At 31.4% G+C, this 17,871-nt stretch overlaps 1 protein-coding gene across 7 annotated transcripts in view; it reads right to left on the bottom strand.

The window, feature by feature from the left end:
- Nucleotides 1-17,871, bottom strand: part of SPOCK3 (SPARC (osteonectin), cwcv and kazal like domains proteoglycan 3) — a 319,424-nt gene that overhangs the window by 36,510 nt on the left and 265,043 nt on the right. The window lies entirely within an intron of this gene.

Consider the following 17,871-nt stretch of genomic DNA (forward strand, 5'->3'; position numbering starts at 1 on the left):
AAATCATTGAAGACATTTTTATAATTTTGCAAGTTTATTTTATTTTGCCAACAATAAACTCATTTAATTTAAAACTGGCAATGATTTATCCACAAGCATTGGGCAAAGCAGGAATTCTTGCCAAATCAGAAACTTTAAACCACACACTTCCCGCAATTTAATTGAATGTCATAAACATAAAATTTAAAAATTAATAAAGTTGACATATTTTATAACTTTTAAATACAGCACTTATTAGTTTTGATGATTCATTTTTCTTTTCGTTTTGTATTTTAGAGACAATAAATATTTTATCAAGTCTCAAGCACTTTCATAGACTCCTATATTTTACAAAAAAAATTAAAATGCTCTTGATATGCTTACACTGTAACAAACTTAAATGTAATAATTAAGATTACCATTTAATAAAGAAAGAATAATAAAGGAAGAACAACTCACCATGAGTTGTTCATTGAAACAATGTAATAAGAAGCTCAGACCTGAAGAGAGACTTCCAGGTGGAGAGGACGCTCTGGGACGGTTCAGATGGATGTTGGAGTCCACACTGGAACCGTGCACGAACTTTCCAACAATGATTTAAGTTCTGTTCCAATATATAGTAATTTAGCAAACTGACTCCTGTCTCTGTTAGGCTTACTCCTGTCTCTGTTAGGCTACAGTATTTCTCAAATCATCATTCATTCTTGCTAAACGTCAGAAAATAATTGCTTGAGGTACTCAAATGTATTTGGTATTTCTGCCTCTTAGCCTTTGGTAAAGAATAGATTTTCTTAAGTGTCTGTTTTCTATGAAGTGAAGAAATAAAACATCACCACACCTCACTCCTGGTAAATAAAAATATATGTCATCATCCCTTCCAACAATTTATAGAGACTCCGATAGCTTCCTTTATGAGATTAGGTCGATGTGAGAATGTGAGAATGAAAACCCTGCAGAAAACTACTCTAAAGGCAAAAGAGCTTAAGCTGCCTTGATGCAAATGTTTTCTTGCAAGATCAAGTTTATTACAAAAACAAAAATCCAAGCAACGTGTCACTCAACACCAACTACTTACTATACACCCATTACACAGGTCATGGTGTTCCAGGGACGGAAAAAAGGCAACATAAGGGAAAAGGCTCTGAAGAGCACAATGCTTATTTGAGGTTAAAGAGAAGTAGAGAGATTTGCCTCATTACTGGGGTCGACTCTTAATTATTTGAATATGGGTAATCATCTATTCTTGAATTATCCCTATTTTTTATACCTAGCTGTGCCAGCACATTAAAGAGGTAATTAGTAAACATTTGATAAATGACACAGATTTCCACATTTCTGAATGAATTTCTCACAAAACTTTGTCTATTTGCTTTATTGATCTTTTTCAACCCACATTCAGACAAAGACGTCTTCAAATATGTAAATAACAAGCTAAAATTGCATAATCTTGAAAAACTCTCACAGCTTTTTTGTGTGTGCCTGACTTTTAGCTTAGCATATCCTTTTAAGAATTCCTATCTCCTCTTTCTAGGCTCTGAATATTCATAATTATTTCATGCCATAATTTGAAAAGCCATTTATGAACTATCTAGTTCACATTACATGCTAATGAAAAGTTTTTACTTTTTGTAAAGTTATTTTTACAACAGTATTAAAAATCCATTTTTTTTCTAATTACCAGGGTAATAGATACCAATTTTGTAAACATATATATTTCATAATGTATATTAACAACAATAATAATAAAACCACATATTCATCACTACCACCAGCAGATAGCCATAGTTAAAATATTTCAGTTTGCATACCTGATATTAGATTTTACATAGCTTGGAACATGTCAAACAAACAATTTTTAATCTTATTCCTTTGCATTACATTATAAAATAATAGCTTTCTCATGTTAAAATATCTGATAACAAAATATGTGGTAGATGCAAAACGTCCTTTTATCAATATGTAACTTGTTTAAAATCCCCACAATGGATATTATATGTGAAGAATTTGTTTTTAATTTGTGATCATATAAAAAAATCCTAGGGTGAACTTTTATTCATGAAATTATTGGTGTTTCTTACTACTGCCTTTGAAAATTTTTGGAAGTAAAGTTACTGGATCACAGCATCTAAACATTTAAAGGCTCTTGCGACATAAAGACAGCTAGTTTCTGTAAAATACAAATTTTTAATCTCACTAAATATTTTAAATATATTTAAAATATGCATTATTTTATTTATAATTTTATAATTTATATTTCAATTGTTGAGAAATGGAGCAGTAAAGATATGTAGTGATTTAAACAAACTTAATGAAGGTGAGGAAAAGTTCTCCAGAACAAAAATGGCATGAATTACACATTTGTCTAGAACAATCTAATTGAAATGCACACAGCATGTGTAGTCCACGTAATAACTGCCATCAGACACTGAAAGAAGGATTGAACGCCCCCCATGAATGTGTTTATGAAACTTAAAAATAAATGGTAATTTCTACATTGTGTTCAATTGTGAATTAGGTTTTTAACATGGAACTTAATCATAATGTTATTCCCTAGCCAGAATGTAAAAAAAATATCCATTACTGCCTTGAGAGAGATGACACACACAAGAAATACAAAGAACGTATAAATTAGAAAAAAACATGAACATTTCCTGGATAATAAAAATAATGTTGGACATATTGCAGATTTTTTAGAGAGTTTTTTTTTTTTTTTTGTAAGAATCAGTGGTTCAAGACTTATGAGAAAATTCATAAGCAGAGACTGAAGGTGTCAGAGAAAGATAGAAGGAACAGGAATAGCATGGACTCAGAAAAAGGCCAGCATGTCTTTGACATTTTGAAAAAAAGAAGATGGCTGATCAAAGACACTCTTCTAGAAGCTTAGCCTGGTAAATGAAAAGGGCCTGAAATTTTAGAGCAGAACATATATTTAAATTCAAATGTACACACACACACACACACACACACACACACTTAACGAATTACAGAGTATAATATAGATACATGTCTTTCCAGAGTAGGGATGAGCAATTTTAAACTATATCTTTCTTATAAAGCTCAGTTAAAAATTCCTCCAGTATTTGTCATAGAAACAGAGAAGGATCTGGGGTAGATCCTATTATACTAGAGCAGTCATGTCTCTGCTGAATGTAGTACAGAATTAGTACAAAAAGTACAAAATCAGGTAAGATACTTTCTAAATCCTCTGCACAAATACACACACACACACACACACACACGCACACACACACAAATTCTTTACCAAGGATTATTTCAGTCTGAGTGTACATTGCATTAAAGTCATACTAAAATTTTTAACTAATAAATTATAGAAGTGAAACTGTGAGTTTTCAGTATTGCTATAAATCATACAATTTTATTAAAACATGAGCTACAATTTCTACAGCCATTAAAAATATGGATGTTCACAAGTGTATTTGAAACTTTTTGATTTATAAATCATATGCTTTTTGAGGACCAGCCTCGGGATGGAAGTATTTTACTCTGAGAGGCATTTTGTTCAGACATTCGACAGCAGGTGTGTCTCCAAGTAGGAGTCTGGACAGTAGTAATACATGATTCATTACCTGCTGTCAGTCAGTGACATTTTGGGTTATAAAAAGGTCTCTCTGAAAAGCAGGAGCAACTAGGGATGGGATCAAGTGACACAGTAGCATTATAGGCAAATGTCTTAAAGATGACAAACTTTGTTGAAATATTTCATGTCCTAAAAAACATAGATAAATCTATTTCTGTCATTAGGCAAGGAGAATAAATATCAGGTTGTGTCAACACTTTTTCAACTAAAGCCTTTGAATCAACATTTTTGAAACTTCAAATATCTGCTGATCTTTTCTGCTAATAGAACATGATGCTAAAGGTTTAACTTATCTATGACATTTAGTAATATAAACAAAAGGTTATTATCATTTCATGTCTGGAGTTATTAATTTACCTTTCTAGACAGAGCAACAAGATATATTTATCTAAATTATCTGAATCTATAGAGATTTGTTTCTATTCTTTTATTAAATGTGGATTAACCATAGAGTTAATCAGAGGAAAAATCCTTCACTACCTTAGCCAGTTATCCCATATTCACTAGGAAACCACAGATCATGAAGTATTCTACAAAACTGAAAGGAAGAAGGTTTCACTAGCAGCTTGAATGATGGGGTCTTTAAGATGGCTCTCACTGGTGAGGGTTGAATGTAGCACTGACTTGTGGACTTTGTTGGGTTTGAGGACCCCATTGGACCATATGATCAAAGAAAATGTTAAGTATGCATATTAGTTTTCTAGGGTTGTCATAACAAAATACTAAAGACTGGGTGTTTCAAACAATACAGAAATTATTTTCTCACAGTTTTAAAGGATAGGGTCCAAGATCAAGGTTTTAGCAGGGTTGGTTCTTTTTGAGGCTTCTCTCCTTGGCTTAGAATTCACTACCTTCTAACTGTGTCCTCACATGGTCCCCCCTTGGTCTGTATTAACTGTGACTCCAGCCTCTCTTCTTATGAGGACATCAGTCGTACAGGATCAGGGACCACTAATATAATCTCATTTTACCTTGTCCCTTTAGATGCCCAATCTCTAAATATAGTCACATTCTGAGGCAGTAAGTGTTATGACTTCTACATTCATGGATTTTGAGAGGCACAATTTAACCCATGATGGTAGGCATGTATTGAGCTGATGGCACATTATAAACGTGTTGCAGAATATAATCCAAATCATCTAAAACTTATATTGCTCATGTTAAAAAGCTAGCTTTGCTCCTAAATATATGTTTTCAGGTATTTTAAAAATCTTTGTATATTTTGGCATTTCAAACATTAAATGTCCTTGACAATTGTAATCCATAATTGTATACTGAAGAAAGTGATAAAAAAGAAAACATACGCTCATTTCTTTGCAAATTGGTTTCTCATCCCTGCCCACACTCATTTAATGGTCAATTCTACCACCACATTTTCCAAAACATGCCTCGCAGATCACAACTCTGTGAAGTGTTACATTTTGTTTAAGAAGAAGGTTCCATAGTCAAGAGTTTGATAAACACAGAGCTGAAAAAATTTTAAATAATTATTTTCTGCATAATTTGTCAAGAATTTTAATGTTTTTTCAACCAACACACATCTCTAAAAATGGTAAAATATATAGCATTATTAAATTTTATTTGTTGAATTTTTATCACTGAACCACATTTTCTTTTGAGCAATAATGTTCTATGGAGAAAAACATATATATATACTTCACATAGGGAAACAGAACTACACCTATCATATCTTTTGTCATATATGTCTAATCTGCACAGCGCAATTACATTGATGACAAATAAGACTTCAAAAAGTATTGATTGGATGGATGGGTAGATGAATAAATCAATGGAAATTATAGTGTTAATCTAATTTTATTATTTTCTTTGAGAGTTTCCCTTTTATAGGTTTGGTAAATTTTGAATATCTAGCAAATAGGTTTGATAATCTATTTATTTTACAAACATAGCATTGCATTCCAGTAGGTTTTCGTTCCCACTGGATTGCATTTTAATGGAAATACACACACACACACACACACACACACGCAATAAAAATAAGTCATCTCATTTGAAAAATGAAGTAAAGTAATGCAAAGTTGTTCAGATTATTGTATTTTATAGACTGGCGGATTAATCATTAAGGGCAAAAGGCAGACACTAAGGTCTTGAAGGTTAGACAGTAATCAAAACATGCATATTTAATCAAATGTATTCCATTCTGGAACCTGCCAAGTACTGCTTTTACTCTTGCATAATATTAATAGAAGGCACGCTTGCTATTACAATCAATTCTAGTAGCCATTAAGAGAATTACTATGGGGTAAAAATGAAGTCATAAGCCTAAAGGTTGATATTTGGCATATCATCCGAAATAATAAAAATTGACTGGCCTTAGCAATAGCAACATATTTAAGTTTGAAACAAGTGAAAGAATTTTTAAGTTCATAAAACTCTACAAATACATGTTTCCAAAAATCTCCTACAATAAATACTAGTTAAATAGTGTAACAGGTTTTCTTCCGAAAATAGTAAAAGATACTATCTAATACTACATTAGAATATAATTGCTGTTTGTAGACACACAATAAAATGTTAATGAATTTATACTCCATATATTGAATTCAAAGGTAATTGAGAGGTGTAGTGTTATTTTTTAAAAACATTGATTAAAAAAATGGTTAAATTATGCAATATTGTTAATGTATAGGTATATTTTTCGTAATTACTGCATGAGTGCTATTTAAATATTATGTACATAAACAATATAGAAACAGTTAAATGTATATCACATTTTAATTTGAATCCACAAATTAGAAAATGTCCTATAATAGTATCTTCAGGTACTTCATAAGGTTCCAGTTTTTGTTGTGACCTCAATAATAAATTACATCTTTTGACTTTCAGCAAGATGTACTGTTACACATTTTATAGCTCCTTTTTTTTGCAGTTTGCCATAGTGAATAATTTTGTTTTATCAAGGTCATTTCCCTGGAGATTGTTTTTTCCTTAGGCAATTTACCTATAATCAAAAGGACTTGCCACCAGATGGGGGATGACATTCTTCTATTTTGCTATTTTGCATGTAAAGGAGCTAAGTTATACAATGTTAAAATTAAATGGCTATTTATATGACTTTTCATAAAAATATTTCTTATCAAATAATTTAAAAAATCTTTTATTTTAAAAATGTGTGGCTGTTATATCAGATATTAAAAAATTAGTTTTTAATATCTTTTTAAAAGAAATATAATTGTATTGTCAGTGTTTCTTATTCTAATTGATTTGTCTTAAAGTATACATTACAATGATTAAGGTTCACATATTTTCAACACTAGTTTAAGGAAGATTTAGTAGTAATATCTATACTGAATTGAAAAAGAAAAATGAGAATCCAGCCAAAGACTGTATGCCAGACCAAGCATCTGTACTTCACCGTTGAGTGTTTTGAGTCATAAGTAACCTATAGTGAAGTGATACCAATGGCCTGGAGAGCAGAAGCTAGTCACAAGAAGCTAGTCACAAAACACTCAAGGGGCTGCATTACTAGACATAGGGTAAGTGACTATCTATAAAAAATGAAAGGAAACCATGACTGATGGATTCTTGAGGTAAGATGGATCATGTTCTCTCATCTTCATTGCTTGAGTTTCTTGCATGTTCCAGGTACAGAGTAATTGTAGCAGAAGAAGAGATTCTCACTGAATGACCTTGAAGAATTCTGGTGATATGTTCTATTTTTAGAAATAATGGTTCTATTTACATGTATTTCTGTTTGTTTTAGTTCAGTTAAAATACCTGAAATATATCAATAGCATGATATTGAAATAAATTTTATACATATTCAGATATGATATGCTGTCATTGGATCATAATTCTTCACCGAGAGGAATTAAATTTTTTATTTAAAAATATTAAAGCCTACATTTTCAAAATTCACACAAATACATATACCCAAATGCAAATACATACAGGGTAACACAATTATATATTTTTTAATTTTACTTTTCATATTCTTTCATTAAAAGTATTACCAGTTTGGGGGGATGTGGAAGTAGAGTATGGTACACTTTTAAATTAGTAAATCAGAGCATTTTGGTTTCTACTTTCTTTAATGACCAATAATAAATTTTCTATTCTAATGATTCTATTTTGTGAAATAATTAATATAAATACCGTAGTTATCAAACCAAGGAAACATAGCTGCTTATTCTCACTGCTTCGGAGTAAAGTTCCATACATACATTCTGTCCATGATTAATGCATCATAAAGCTTCACGATTTAAATTAAAATTCTCAATGTCTCATCACAACTGGTAAGACCACTAATACTTAATCTACAGGACAAGACTAAATGGCTGTATAGACAGAATAAGCAATATAGATTCAGGGAAGGTTTAGAAAATCTCTGCAGCATATTCATACTTAAAACATCACAGTCACACCCTGAGAGGCTAATCTGAAGATGGAAATGGAACAGCCAGTAAATGGAAGACTCGACAAAAAGGTAGGCACTGAGGAATGTGTGTGAAATGACCTCAACGATCTGCTTACTGCAAATTGAAGAACAATCACTCCGAAAATAATATTACACAGCAATTAGAAGTTTATTCATTCAATGAAATAATAATTAATTCAAATGAGGAATAATCAACAGAGAGCACATTCAACAACATGATTGAGCTAAATGAGAGTAATATATGCCATTGCATATATTATTTTTATTTATGTATATGTATTCATTTTATTATATATAATACACATATAATTAGAATATTATGCCATATAATTATGTTGCATATCAGTTACATTTTGAGGGAGATAAAATAAATATACATTTTGATTGTACATATATGTATCGATACAAAAATGGTTGTTAGGAAAAATATAGGAAAACTTTTCTAGTTTTAAAAGCTTCATGGAGAAATTTTTCATCTTCAGAACTCCTAAGATATAACAGATGCAAGGGAAACACTTCCTACAGTTGAGATTTTTTTGCTATATTGTCAGACCATCACTAAACAGATAATGGTGCTTAATTTGAGAGAAAAGGACATATGACCACAGAGCTGCTTAATCACGATAAGCAAATAAAAAGTTAATGTATCGTGATATTGAGTGTAGCATAGACATTGACTTTATTAGGAATGAGAAACTATGCATTTGATATGGTTCCAAGACTCTGAATATATCATCTGATCTTCCATAAAACACTTACATATATAGAATATAACCTAATAAATGGATATTCACATTTTTAAGTTTCCAACATAAGTTAAACCTTATAAGAGGTCTTCAATATAATTATCTTATCTATCAACCCTGAGAGATATTATCCCCATTTTAAGAATTAGGAAACTAAGGCTCAGAGTATTCACACAGTTAATTCAAATCCATAGTTAAAGTCCATAACTATGTATCCAATCCAGTTATCTGAGGCTTTAAAATTCATGTTTTTCTCACTATTGGGCTGCAACACCCTTACAGTTACAGAGGACTAGAAAATGCCTTACATAATCTGGTAGGAACTATCTAATAATTCCTCTATTAAGAGAAAGTATCTAGAAAATGAACTTAAATAATTTCTGCTTCAATTGCATCTCATATTGTCCTTTGCTCTGCGGTAATGAAAATAATTCATTTCAAAATCATGCTATTTTCATATAAATAGCTTATAGTTTTCTAAAATTATTGTTATCCTTAAATCTCTTTTCTAGCTTTAAAATATTCATTGTCTGTTCATAGATGTGATTTCAATTGTGTATGTGTATGCAATTTTAATATGTGTTTTTCCTCTAGGCTGTCTCAAATTTCTTTGTATACCCTGGATAACTGGTGCTATAAACTTCATTATTCATTGTGTTAATTCATGCCAAAATGATTCTTATGTGTGTGTACATTTTGGCCTTGCAGATTTTTAATTAATTTCTTTGCCATCAAGTGGCATTTTTATAAAGCACCCTGCAAGCTTCGTAAGGCTGCAATTTTCCAGTCTGCCAAAAGTGTTATTATTATTTTTTCTCTCTCTCTGAGAGGGCAGATTTCCTCTGGAGCCACATGATATCACTGTGTTGATTGGAAAGGAAATTATATACAAATCAAACACTTTATGTTAAGATGAATGCGTAACTAATTTTAAATCATGGAAAATCTATGTGGTCTGACAAGATATTGAAAATCTATGTGGTCTGACAAGGAATCTATGTGGTCTGACAAGGAATAAGGATCTGACAAGATCCTTATTCCTTCCCCCAAACTAAACCTGGAGAAACCTTAGAAGTAAGAAATATATATGTGGATGAAAACAATTAAGAAAAACATTATTCAAGATCTTGTAGAAGAGAAAAGACCTCTGTGTTGTAAACAGGAAACTTTAGCTCAGAAGACCGGGTTCCAGTGCATACAGACAAGTCTGATGCCCTTTTATCTCGATATTGCACTGGGTAAATCATTTCCTATTCTTTCATCACTTTATGACAGGAGGATAATGTCAAGAACTGTGAAGGGTCTGAAATTTAACCTACTTACACAGTAGGCTGCTACAGTTTTATGGATATTGGCAGAAGACTCTGGGCCGAAAACAAAGGTCAGTTTATTACACAGAAATAGCAGTAGCCAGAGTATAATCATTTTCTTGCTTTTTCCCCAAGCCCTGATTCACCCAGGACAATGTGACAAGGGCTCCGTGATAAAACAAGGGCAGGTGATGCCTGCATATGCAGTGTGTTGAGTTACAGGAGAGGAATCCTGAGTTGAGGAAACCTGCCTTTTATAATGGGTGACAGGCCCTATTCCAGATGGGAATATTAACTTCTGTCTTTCAAGGGAAGAAGGAAACCTACTTTGGCTCTGAAGGGAGACATGTTCTCCCTCTTTGAAGGCTGTTTACCATAAGGATATTTGAAAAGGCAGTCTAGAACAAGGCCGGTCGGTGCTTCTGATAGTAGCAGAAATTCAGGGTCACAGGGTGTAACCAGAGTCTAACATGGATGAAAAGCAGATTATAATTGCTATAAATACATTATCCACTCTTGGGTGGTCCCTTGTCAACACCTCCCCATCCAGACTGATGTTGAAGCCATTACATCTAGAAAGAGGAGCTCTAAGAAATATTAAAATTAAGGAATACAGAAGGAAATAACAGGCAATTCAAATCAAACATAAACCAGGGTAGCAATATTAATAGGAAACAAAATGAATGCATCAACAATAACTTAAAGGAAAGAGGAATTTTAAGAGGAGCAGCGGATTAAGAAAATATAACAGTAATTGACAAATACATAAAAACAGAACCCTAAAATCGAGTTAGTTACTGAATTAGTGCATGTAATGCATCTAGTCTTGTTATAAACTCTTTAAAATTACTGTCTCTTTTAATAATTTCAGCAATCCTTTGAAGTAGGTGACTATTATTATTTTCATTTTTTTTTTTAAAATAAGAAACCAAAGTACAAGGAGTTATGCAGTTTGTTCAAGGTCGCACAGTTATTAAACATTTTTGCCAGATAATTGCTTTGAAAACTGAAGTAGTCAAATCTTTTAAATCTCTCAGTAAAGTACCTATAAATAGGCTCAATAAATGTTAGCTCTTATTATATAATACCACCCTTGCTTTGTGTAGTACAACTAATGCTTTAACATAATAACTAGTACTAACTACAGTGAAGATACTTTGATCAGAGTTAAAAAATAATTGTATTTCTAAAAAGAAAATGATTTCATATTTTTCCCTTGGAAAAATAAGGTTTAACTTACTTTTTTGATTTATGTAGTTTTATATTGTTCATAATTGACTGCTTTTTTACATAATGTAAACTTGAATCATCGTATCTATTAAATGTTTTCCCTCTTTCCTTTTACCAATAAAAACAGACACATACTTCACACATCACACCTAATGCTAAAAGTTGCAATTAAAAATGACACCACAGACTTATACGTCCCTTAAAACTATTCTGTGAACATACAGTTTTCATACTAAAATTAACTTTAGAACATGGCAGCTTAGTTTAAATTTTATTGCAACTATAGATAGGAATCTTAAAAAGGTTTCCAATCAATAGAATTTAAAATAGAACCTTTCGAAGTTCCTGTTTTTATAACCAAAAGAGACTTATAAATTAAAATTATTTAACCAGGACACGAGCTGTTTTTTAAAAGTCTCTAGGACTTATTATAATTTGAGATATAAAAGTCTATTCCTAGGCATTGTATACTTAATTGTGAATTTCTCATTGACTTTAAGCATATCATGGTACTAGTAATATTTGGAAAAAATAAAAGAAGGAAAGCCAAGTACTCATTTATCATTAGTTGTTATTATTTTAAAATTATGTCTATTAAGGAAAAAAACAAATGATAATCTCAATAAACACAAAAAATCATTTGACAAAATCAAAAATCCAACACACATTTATTAATGCTAAAAACTCTCAAACTAGGAATAAGAGGGAATGTCAACCTCATAAAAGACATCTGCAAAAATCCTACAATTAACACCATAACTAGAGATGAGAGTCTGAATGCTTTTCCCTAAGATAAAGAACAATGCAAGAATGTCTGCTCTTGCCACTTACACTCAACGCTGAGCAATTTTAGCTGGAGAAATGAGGCAAGAAAAAGAAAAGTTATCAGAATTGGAAAGGGACAAGGTAAAACTGTCCTTATTTGCAGACAACACAATCCTGCATATAAAAAGTTCTAAGGAACACACACAAAGAAAACAATACCAACGACAACTAATAAAGAAGTTGGCAAGGTCACAAGGATACAAGATCAATATAAGAAAATTCATTATAATTCTATACTGCTAGCCATGAACAATCCAAAAGGATAATCAAGAAACAATTCTATTCATGAAAGTATCAAAAAGAATGAAATATTTACAAATAAATTTAACAAAATGAGCATACACCGAAACAACAAAATATTGCTAAAATAAATTAAAGCTCCAGATAAATTGAGAGATATTCTGTCAGATATTGGAAGACTCGACATATTACAGATGAAAATTCTCTCCAAATTCATGCACGGATCTGATAAAATCTCTATCAAAATACCAACAGACACTTTTTTTCAGAAACAGACTAGCTGGCTCTTAAAATTTATATGCAAATACTATAACCTTAGAATAGCCAAAGCAATGTTGAAGAAAACCATGTTGGAGAGCTTAGATGAACTGATTTCCAAGTTTACTACAAAGCTACAGTAATAAATATAGTGTAGTACTGTACGAAGATAGACATTTTAGATCAACGGATCAGAATCGAGAGTCCAATATAAACACACATATTTATGGCCACATAAACCCATATATTTATGGTCAGCTGATTTTTGACAAAGATACCAAGTCTCATATCAAACGCAAACATTTACTTAAAATGGACTATGTACCTAAATTTAAGGACTAATACTATAAAGTTCTTCAAAAACAAAAACAAAAACAAAATAGGAGTAAATCTCTATGACAATGGGTTAGGTGATAACTTCTTAGCTCCAAAACCAAAAACACAAGCAATAAAAGAAACAATGGATAAATTGATCTCAGAAAAGTTAAAATGTGTTGCACTTCCAAAGACACCATCAAGAATGTAAAAAGATAGGTCACAGACTAAGAGGAAATGTTTGCAAGCCATATATCTTAAAACGGACCCGTAACCAGAATACATAAAGACATTTTACAGCTCAATAACAGGATGACAAATAATCCGACCTAGACACATAAACCACCTCTCTAAGGTGGCTCTTCTCAGAGGTCCTTTTGCCCTCCTCCTCTCTAGCTGGTGGCCACTGGGCTTTAAGTCTCTTGACAGTCATTCCCCTTTCATACAACCCTATCCAAGTGCTGCCCAATAAAGCCTATTCGTTCCTACCTCTTTTGGTCCTACATTTTTCCTTGATCAGCCTAAAATCTCTCGAATAGGCCAAATAGATTATCCCCATTCAAAAGTCAAAAACCAGAGCCTTCAAACATTAATTGAATTGCTGAAATGAACTCTGATGGCTGCCAGCCCCAAACAGCTGCTTTCTCTTTCTTCCATACTTGCAGAGCCTGAATCTTATTCCAAAGTTTACCTTCTCTCTCCAATGTGATAATATCTGACCAGTCTAAGTTAATGTGCTAGTGAAAGGCTTCTGGATGAGCGTGTGACTCCGTTCTGACCAAAGACACATGATACTTGCTGGGAAGTTTATGTGATAGGTTTCTTTGCTTAAATTTTTTTTTAAAAAGTAAAATAAAAACAAGAAAAAATAGGCTTTTTATTCTACTAGGTATTGCTGTTTCTTCCCATGATTCCTGGAACTAGGATGTGTCTATATTTTATTATACTAAAGACGCAGGAGTAGAAAGATAGAAAGAACCTGGGCCTTCAATGACAATGTTTACCAAATTAATCAATTCTGGAGCACTCACATTTATACATACTATAGGAGATCATAAATCATATTATTTTATGTGTAGTTTGATTGGACTTCTCATATCCTTGCAGAAGAAATTCCCCTCATTGGTATACTTTACCAAAGTTGCACTGCCAATGGGAAGCAAAGCATTTTAACCTACTCGATGAAGGGAAAAATACCAAATTAGAAATCCTAGTCTCCTTATAAGAATGTAATCAGATTTAAGTAGATTGAACTATGGAATAATCATTTGGCCTTGAAATATTTCATTTGTTCAGACATTATGATATGCGTTATATTTTGGCTATATATGACTCATGGAAATACAAATGGTCATTATTATCTGACTTAAAAAGAATCTAAGTAAATAATCCATTTAATGAAAGTCTCAAGTAATATTAAATTTGACATTGCCCTATCTTTTAGCATGGCTTCCAGTGTTTTTCTGTTATTTTTTCTGACATACAAAATAAAAGTATTAGTACTCTATTATTATTCAATTGTTTAACTACAAAGCTTGTCTTTATCTTTAATAACTTGTCAGTAAAAAATCTTTCACAACTTGCAAAAAGTGATATTTCCCTATAAGAATAGTCTATAAAACAAAGATTTATATACTGATCTATATTCTATAGTCTATTTGTGTTATTGTATGCCATCAATTATATGATAAACATATTTTTTCATATAAATGCTTTAAAAATTGGTCATTGAAGTGTTTTGATAGTAAAATAAAAAACTTCTTAGTATCATATAAAATAATGGTGTATCATTTGCGCATCTTTGATTTAATGAAATACTATGACATAATGTACTGTCAAGTCAAAATTATTCATTCATTCAAATAGCTGGAAAGAACAGTCATTTCAAAAAAAGAAAATGACCAAACTAGTTATCCTGTGCTCTCATTATTTTGTCTTTGACTGAAATTTTTGTGAATGACTCTCTGAATATATATTGAGAATAATTTTCAAGCAATGGACTTACTGGGTCAAAAGTTATGTCTAATTTTAGATTTAGTAAATAAAATGCGTTTTTCAGTTTATATTTCAACCTGGATTATATGAGAATGTCCCTATCTCTGGGAGCACTATACCTTAATAGAAATGATTTTTTGTCTTCATGGCTTTTTATTTTTCCTTTTCTTTAAATCTATCTTATCCTGCACTTTGTGGCAACCTCTTTGTTTTATATAGAGCTATGCACTGAAAAAAATGGCCTAGACTAAAAATCAAAATGGCCTAGACTAAAAATGGCCTAGACTAAAAATCAAAATGTCTGGCGTTAGCTGTTTCCAGAGATTGGACAAAGGATGAAGCTATGACCAAAACTGAAAGCAAAACTGTATTCAAACATTTTGCTAGGCTTAAGAAAATAAAACACTATTTTATTTTGTTTTCTTTGTTTATCTAGAGCTTATAGAAAATGCAGACAAAGTAGTCAGCGAACCTGTATTCAATCGAACTGTAGCTTTCTGATGGTGTTTTATTTAGTTTTTATGTTACCAACATTGGAGTTTTTTTGGAGAATATTTCCTGAAAATTGGAATTAACTTATCTATTGTTAAAGAATTAATAGTGTCAAATTAAACGAATTTTAAATGGAGATTTCCTTAAATATTTAATCTTTGACAAGTGACTTAATTATTATATACTCACTTCTGAAGACCACCTCCTGCCTTCTGAAAAGAAAATAGATAATTAAGAGATCTATTATGTTTATGTAAGATAGGGTTTGGAAAGTGGTTGGGAACACTACCTGGCATCAGATAATTACCAAAAGGATGGCAGCCATTATAATTTATTTCCATGGGTCATATTATTCATCAAGTTAAACAAAATTTAATAGCATTAAACACGCAATTATATTGTACTATATGCTTTGATTCTCTGGTAGCAAGTTATATTTTGTTTATTGTAAAATATTATACATATTCCAATTACTTTTTGTAAAACACAGCTGCCTTCAATTACTATTAAGGTTTACCTTAACAAAAATAAAAGATTTCAGGAGAGTATTCAGAGAAAACAACAGGAAAATCAACAAAAACAGCATCATTTTTAAATCAGAAGAATATTTTAGGACTGTACATTGTGGCCGATCTCTCTGGGCTACATCACTTTCTTTGAATAGCAGAAAATCCACTGAAGTCACTGAAACCAATTGTTCTTCATACAACATTTTGTGCCTGATACCATTTCAAATCTGAAAGTGGAAATAATGGCCCTTATGTATACTTTACTCCTGATGGAAAATAAATTCTATGACAAAATGTAAATAATTTTAAGAATGCATTGCTAAACACATTTCATTCATTATAGAGTCTCTCTTTCAAGGAAAAACTTGTAGAAGTCCATAATTATAAGTTTTATATTTCCCCAAATTCATCAAATCTGAATTATTGTTATTTAAAACAAATGGCACTTTAGAAAAATACACAAACAGTATAATTCTTAACAGTCTAATTACTAATTTTTCTTAATCGATTGTGGTATAAAATTTAGTATAATGTCTTCAGATTTTCAAAAATTATTTCTTGATATGTCCTATAATTTTTTCTTTACATTCTAAATACTGTAGAACTGAAGTGGATATTACTTGGTTCTTTATAAATTGAAAAATATAGAGTGATTAGTCATACTTTATGAATTTAGTGCCAGAATATAATTTTTTTAGACAGTTTCATGTGTAAATAATTAATTTTGATTGGCCAGCTATTACAAAATTGTCTTTGTATTCAATTAGTAAATCACATGTATTTCCAAATGTAATTTATCTTGAATTTACACTTTTTGTATGACTGTTTCCAAAGGAAAAAAAAATCTATTTTTAGCAATATGTAGGAATTAGATAATATTGTTCAACTTATCATATTATGTGGGCAAGAATTTTTCTGTTATTGCTTTACACCAGGGATTCTCTAATAGTATCGTATTACTTATCTCCCAAAGCACACAGATTATTTTATCATGGGGTTTAATCATATTTCTGGCATAAGAAGCTGCCTCCTTGACATTGTGTTGGTGGAAAAGTTATTGCTTTGCATTGAGGCAGTGCAAAATAAGCATTTATATGGATGGATTACTTTTTCATTTTAATTTTAATACACTAAGAACATAAATACCTATAGAATATGGGATACCACATATACAGTGGCTCTTATGGATGAATTTACAAATAACACATTTCAATGAAGCAAGTATTTCTTTTAACTGTTGATCTTACTAGTCAAGCGTTTCCAAAAAGTCTGGAATTACCCCAAGAGAAATATATCTTGCTTTTAATAATAGGGAGAAATGTTTTGAGCTTGTAATGCTTCTATTGGGAAGTCTGATTATATATCTGCTATGTTTCCCTATTAAATAATATTTTTAATCTGAAATATTGAGGGTGCTATGAAACTGCTTACTTAAGACAATTAATGAGCCAATTTAAACAATTTACTTACGCAGTACCAGGTCTAACTATCCTGTTTTTTTTAATGTAGCCAGTTTCCAAACAAAGAACTTTAAATAAATGATATACTCTCACCACACACACAGACATGCGTACACAAGCACCAAAATATGGATTTATACTGTTGATAAAGATTATATAGTATGTATCAGATTAACATGGCTCAATATAATCAAGACCGTTGTAATTTTAAGCTGAGTTTATCCTATTTAGAGGTTAGTAGATAACTCTAAAGACCACCTTTGTAAAGTATGACAGCATTCATAACTAGCCAGATGGCAGAGTACATTTGTACTCACATTCTGTTTTGTGTTGTAAATAGGGCTGAATTTGTTGTGGGTTTAGGGCAAAAGCGCTATTTTAAATGCTCTTTCTTTCTTCTTTCTCTTTGTCTTCCTTCTTTCCTTCCTTCCTTCCTTCCTTCCTTCCTTCCTTCCTTCCTTCCTTCCTTCCTCCTAGACAAATGAAAATACATATCCACACAAAAAGCCTTATAC

The sequence above is a fragment of the Pteropus alecto genome, unplaced genomic scaffold (genome assembly GCF_000325575.1).
Source record: "Pteropus alecto unplaced genomic scaffold, ASM32557v1 scaffold166, whole genome shotgun sequence".
In the NCBI taxonomy this organism is placed as follows: Eukaryota; Metazoa; Chordata; class Mammalia; order Chiroptera; family Pteropodidae; genus Pteropus; species Pteropus alecto.